Source organism: Apium graveolens, chromosome 10 (genome assembly GCF_009905375.1).
Source record: "Apium graveolens cultivar Ventura chromosome 10, ASM990537v1, whole genome shotgun sequence".
Taxonomy (NCBI): Eukaryota; Viridiplantae; Streptophyta; class Magnoliopsida; order Apiales; family Apiaceae; genus Apium; species Apium graveolens.
The window spans coordinates 142091175-142098158 of record NC_133656.1 but is presented as its reverse complement, the minus strand read 5'-3'; the positions used below and the strand labels follow the sequence as shown (position 1 = coordinate 142098158).

General features: G+C 37.6%; 1 non-coding gene across 1 annotated transcript; it reads right to left on the bottom strand.

Moving 5' to 3' along the window:
• Positions 1-724: 724 nt before the first annotated feature.
• LOC141694554 (small nucleolar RNA R71) lies at positions 725-831 on the bottom strand. The gene has a single exon (XR_012563847.1). It is a non-coding gene; the product is annotated as a small nucleolar RNA R71 (small nucleolar RNA).
• Between the last annotated feature and the right edge of the window lie 6153 nt (positions 832-6984).

Genomic DNA, 6984 nt, shown 5'->3' with positions numbered 1-6984 from the left:
TAGTATAATCTCTTAGTTTAATAAAAACCCAATTTGTTATTTGTCTTAGCATTGAGTGATAACCATACATTGTTGCATAGGTGCATAAATTGAACTTAACCTAAACCAGTCTCTGTAGGAACGAATCTGATTTATATCTTATACTACTTGCGAACGCGTATACTTGCGTGAATATTAGCGCGTATTTTCGTCCTAACAAGTTTTTGGCGCCGCTGCCGGGGACTCGGTGTTAATTTTTAGTTTATGTGCTTGTCATCAGTGGTCGTTAAAGTTCATTGACTCGGATTCTTTTACTTTCACGGTTTATTTGTTTATGTTTCAGGTACTCATTACAATGGAAGATCCAGCAGCACGAACGAAAGCCTTGATGGATTTTTCTCAACCCAAGATCAATGACATTCAATCTAGCATTGTCCGGCCAGCTATCACAGCTAATACCTTTGAGATCAAGCCTGGCATAATTCAATGGGTACAGACTTCAGTCCAGTTTGGGGGTTCTCCAACGGAAGATCCCAATACACACATTAGGGATTTCATTGAAATATGCGACACCTTCAAGTTCAACGGTGTTTCTGAAGATGCTGTGAAGCTGAGACTGTTCCCATTCTCTCTGAAGGACAAGGCTAAGAGCTGGTTACACTCTCTACCAGCTGGTTCGATTACTACTTGGGAAGATCTTGCTCAGAAGTTTCTTACTAAATTCTTCCCTATGGCGAAGACAGCTGCACTCAGGAATGCTATTACTCAAATTGCGCAGCAAACGGGAGAATCGCTAAGTGAAGCTTGGGAGCGCTACAAGGAGATGCTTAGGAAGTGTCCTCATCATGGAATTCCTGATTGGATGATCATCACTTGTTTTTACAATGGGTTGGGAGCACAGTCCAGACCCATGCTCGATGCAGCATCAGGCGGAGCATTATGGGCAAAGAACTATAAGGAAGCTTATGATCTAATTGAACTGATGGCTGCTAATGAATATCAATATCCAACCCAGAGATATCCACAGGGCAAGGTAGCAGGAGTTCTTGAAGTGGATACAGCTACAGCTATCACTGCTCAAGTAAAGGCGTTGTCTATGAAGATCGATTCTCTGGCTAACTATGGTGTTAAGCAGATAATTAGTGTTTGTGAGCTGTGTGCGGGTCCGCATGCGACAGAGCAATGCGCTATATCTAGTGACTCAGCTCAGTTTGTGAGCAACTTTCAGAGATCGCAACAGCCAGTTTCTTCCACTTATTATCCTGACAACTGGAATCATCCTAACTTCAGCTGGAGCAACAATCAGAATGCGATGCAATAGCTATTCCAGCAGTTTGCAAATAAGCTATTTAACCCTCCTGGTTTTCAGCAATAATTTACACCAAGACAACAACTCCAACTTCAACAACAAACTAATGATGCAGGTCTATCTTCGAATGAAAAATCTGAATTGGAGGAGTTGAGGCTTATGTGCAAAAACCAGGCTCTTATATGCCAAAGCCAGGCTGTTTCTATCCAGAATCTGGAGAACCAAATAGGGCAAATTGTTAATGCCTTATTGAATCGACCACCAGGAACGGTTCCTAGTGATACAAAAACAAATCCAGGCAAGAGGGAAGTTGAAGAACAGGTGAACGCCATCACCTTAAGGTCTAGAAAGGTCGCAAGCCCCCAAGTTCAGCAAGACGAAGAGCCTGAAAAGTCTCAAGTTCCAGAATCTGAAGTTTTGGCTGAAGAAGATGTGCAGAAGGAAGTAGAGGTGGAACCAAAGAAGACTACTGTGGAACACACTCCTCCTGAGAGTAATACAGGGGAGAAACAGATCTATCCTCCACCTCCTTTTCCTAAGAGGCTGCAGAAGAAAAAGCTGGATAAGCAGTTTGAGAAGTTTCTGGCGGTGTTCAAGAAACTTCATATCAACATACCTTTCGCTGAAGCTCTTGAGCAATGCCTAGCTATGCGAGGTTTATGAAAGGTATTCTCTCTCGGAAAGTGAAGCTCGATGACTTAGAGACCGTTGCTCTAACGGAGGAATGCAGTGCTGTGCTGCAACAGAAGTTGCCTCCGAAGCTTAAAGATCCTGGAAGCTTTACTATTCCTTGCACCATCGAAAACTTGTCATTTGACAAGTGTTTATGTGATTTAGGAGCTAGCATCAATCGGATGCCCTTATCTATCTTCAAGAAGCTTGGTCTGCCTGAGCCGAAACCAACATACATGTCATTGCAACTAGCTGACCGTTCCATCGCTTATCAACGAGGTATAGTGGAGGATGTCTTGGTCAAGGTGGATAAACTCTTCTTCCCTGCTGACTTTGTAATTCTTGATTTCGAGGAAGATAAGAAGATTCCCATTATCTTGGGAAGACCATTCTTGGCTACAGGCCAAACTATGATCGATGTGCAAAAAGGAGAGCTTACGATGAAGGTTCATGATCAGAAGGTCACTTTCAATGTGTTCAAGGAAATAAAATTACCCACAGCTAAAGAGGAGTGCTTTAAAGTAGAGCAAATTCAGGTTTTGAATGCACCTCTGTGGAAGAGGAAGTTGGATGTGCCATTCGATTCTCTTGGGTTAGCAGAGCTGAAAATTTCTCAGGATCGTCTCGAGTCGTCTATTGAAGATGCTCCTACACTTGAGCTCAACCCACTACCAAATCACTTGAGTTATTCATTCTTAGGTGCACCCCCTGACAAGGGGTTGGGATATATCTTTGATGATGTAGAGGGTAGCCGAACGGATCCTCCAGTGCCTATAGAGGGTTCTTCTCATGTGCAGCAGGTAGTTGATAGGACTGGTGTTGGTGACGAGCAGTACAGGCGAGTAATTAGGCGTATGGAGGCCATGCATGACATTCACCGTCATTTTGCTGAAGATTTGACACACGCTTTCGGTACTATTTTCCGAGACACTAGTGGCGAGGTTGATTGGCCACCTGATCCTCCACCCGACGAGGGTGAATCTCCCGCTAATTAGGTATGCCTGAAATCCTTATTATTACCTTCAATGAGGACATTGAAATTTTATGTTTGGGGGTGATAATGTAAGGATTAGTAGTGTGTGTCCATATAGATTCATATATATTTATGTTGCATGTTTAGTTGTAGTTCATTCATATTTTTGCATGATTGTTCATTTAGGACATATTTGTTTGTTTTTATGTAATTTCATATAGTTGCATTTGTATGCATATTTAGCATGATCCCTTAAGATGAACTATGATATTGGATAAGTTGATGTTAATTTGAGTGTGGTGATGAGGAATAAAGGGATGTTTAAGTCTTAATGAATTGATTTGCATGCCAGAAATAAATATTTTCACAAAGTCTTATAGGGTTGCTTTTGATCTAGATCATGATCATACTTGTTTATTGTTGAGATTTAATCACTTGGTTATATTTAGAATTTGTGATATTCTCGTAGTGACGTAAAAACACTGATTCTTTTTATCTGGAGAAAAACTTGGAGTTCATTGCTAGTTGTTGTAAGGCTAGGTGTCAAATGGCTAGTAGCCGGCTCATATTTTTATGAGTAGTCTAGGGTTGAATGAGATGGAGCGAAACACACTCATTCAGAAATTATTGAAAAAAAAAAGAAAAGAGAAAAAAAAGAAAAAAAAAAGAAAGAAAAAAAGTATGTGTTTATGCATAATTGATCAAGAGTGAGCTCTTTAATACTCGAGTTATTAAGTTTTAGGGGACTTTGTGCCTAGTGACCTAAGGCTTTTATAGTCTGGGATCCACTAACCTAACGCTCGCTACATGGGTATTATTGTATAAGTCTTTTGGGACCTCATTCATTGCACGATCAAATAAGCATCTTTGCTATGTGTTCAATAATAGTGTGAATCCTTGTATAACTCTAGTAGAAAGGAGGTGTTGTGAGTCATAATGTGTAACACCCCCAGATCCGGGGTCGGGGATCCGGGTTGTCACGGTCTTTCTTTCCACAATATCACTTCACTTAATTAATAATAATAACCTTATGCTGTGACCCCACACTAACACACACCACAACCCGTTATAGTCTCAGAGATGAAATTGAAATAAGTACAAGTCTTTGAGTCCACAATTTAAAAGTTATTACAACCCAAAACGATTACTTGATAAATTTACAGTTAATTGCCATTATCTGCCACAAGTTATAATTATACATAATTGATTCTCAAAAGTAGATGGTTTGATCTATAATAGATCTACCTCTGCAGCTATAGCAGCTACAACATCATCGGGAAGACGCGGGACGCTTCCCACGCGCTTGCGCTGGGTCTGCTGGAGTCTGGCCATCTTTCCTAACTGTTGTTGTGTGATGAAGAAATAAAGCAAGAGTGAGCCTTACAGCTCGCAAGATAATATATAGTGATAACAATAATATAAGTATCTAAATGGATACTTACTAAAATCTTTTATCAAGTGTAAGATAATTACTTACTAGATATAAGTAAAAACAAGGAATGAAGTTACCAAATACTTCACTACACTTATATCATCTATAAAGCTACTTGAACTACCATTGTTCAAAGTATAAAGAGTTTTCAACAGTTCATCACATAGATGAGACTACAAAATAAGATTTGAATAAATTAAATCTTTGAAATATTATTAAAGGAAAAGAAGTCATGATATACTTCATTAAGTTCTGATATATATATATATATATATATCCACATATACATCTTCTTTATACAATTTCCTGAAAACCTCTGTCATGTAAAGTATGAACAGAGTTGCAATATCCAATAAATTTGGAAAGGAAAATAATTTTGGCATAAACCAGATATCTTGCTGATCAGGCAAAGATACCCATAAGTAACCTTTTCTACTAGTAGATGGACGAATTCCCCACTGGTCATCACCCTGGTCTCAATAGGACCTTATGCTGGTCTGCCACTCAGCCACTTATGCATTTGATGGACTCCCACTGAGCCACTTACACTATCATGGACGCCCACTGAGCCCATGTTGCTTATGCCGACTCAATAGATGGACTTACTTCCCGAACGTTGGGTAAGTAATCAATTCATTTACCAAAACTGCAACCTTGTTACGAATATAAAATACACCACAGAGCCGGATCCCTCAGGTTTTGAGCGAGTATTTAAATCCCCTTAAAAAGGAAGATCTTAAATATAAAAATGAGTTTTGGGATCCGCTCTAACTTTTAAAAATCATTTTGAAGACTCGAAAACACTTTATAGAGTGTTTGGAGTAAAGCTGATTTAATGAAGTAAATCAGTCCCCAGAATATTTAGAAAATGACTGAATATTATTATTTAGATAATATTCCCATAAAGAATAATCTTTATAAAAATAATTGAAGTAGAAGTATTAAAACTTATACTTGAAACGAGTATTAAATAACCAAAGATATACTTATATGAAAGTATTATCTTTATTTGAATAATCGAAAATAAGTTTGATTATCGAAACATTATTCTTTAATAAAATACAGAATATATCTCAGCAAATAATCGGAGTCATAGATCCTCAAATGAATATTCAAATAATATTCATTAAATAATATAAACTGAGTCATAAGCCCTCGAATGAATATTCAAATAATATTCAATAAATAATATAAAAGAGTCATAAGCCCTCAAATGAATATTCAAAATAATATTCATTAATAAAATAAAAGGAGTCATAAGTCCTCGAATGAATATTCAAAATAATATTCATTTAATATAAAGGAGTCATACGCCTTCGAATAATATTCGAAATAATTTTCAATAATAAAATAAAGTTAAAGTAATCGAATAAACCTTATTCGATTAATAGTTTTGAAAACTATGACCATATATATATATATAAGTATATATATATATATATCCATATATACAAAATCTACTCGGGATCCTCGACTCCCGGTTTTAGAAAATATTTCCACCTTTGGGTCCCTATACTAAGGGTATACGCAAATACCGCTTATCTCTAGCATAGGTATTATGCAACGAATAAGCATTTGAACCAACAGATATATAAATCAAGAATACGAAACAGGCATGCATATATATACCATATCAGCATGCTTCAATATATCGTAACATTTTCTAATTAACCAACATGCATATATCGCAAGATAATGCATATACATATATTCATCACAACAACAGTATAACGGGTAGAAAACTTGCCTGAGCGACTTGGGGGTGAGAAAGGCTCGGGACGAGTCTGATAACCTATAAACAACAAGTAAGTTGGAATTAAACCAAAGTCCTTGTAAATCTATACTTTAACTAACTTAGATTCTAACGCTTGTTTTGCGCTCACTGATTCGCTTAAGTCACTCGGGTACCCTCGGCTCCACCATTTTTAATAATTTAACCTTTACGAGTTTTAAAGCGATTCCTTCGCGAGTGTCTTACCAACTACCTAACACACTTACCATAAATGTTTCATACATTAATTAACCCTTTTTGGTCTTTAACCTATGTTTCAAAGTAAGGCGAGGGAAAAAGTTTCGTTCGCGAAACGCCGTTACTTGAAACGGTCGTTTCTCCTAAACCGTGCATCGGAATCGAACGAACTACATATCAAAACGAAGATCGTAACATGAGCTATCTAAACATGGCAGTGGTCATATTCTAGCAGGGGCTTCTCGGGTCCTAATGCTATGCACAAAAACAGTCCAAAGTAAATCGGACGTTACGACGGCTATGTTTACGCGATTTCCAATATTTTAAACCATTCAAAACCCTCCCAATTCAACCTCAAATCCAACATACAACCAACATTCATCCTTATCACATCATAACAACCCCAACCAATTCAATTTAATCATTTATACTTATGCCTAAGCTTAATTTAACCATACTTAAGTTCTTTTCATCAAAACCTCAACATTTACCATTCCATTTCACTACCATTTCAAATCCCAAACTCTAATCACAACAACAAGCTACAATATCATCCTACTAATCAAAATCATCTTATAATATATAGGAATCTAGGGTTTGGAGATGGTATACCTTCCTTGAAGTGGTGGGAGGAGCTAGGAAGCCTTAAG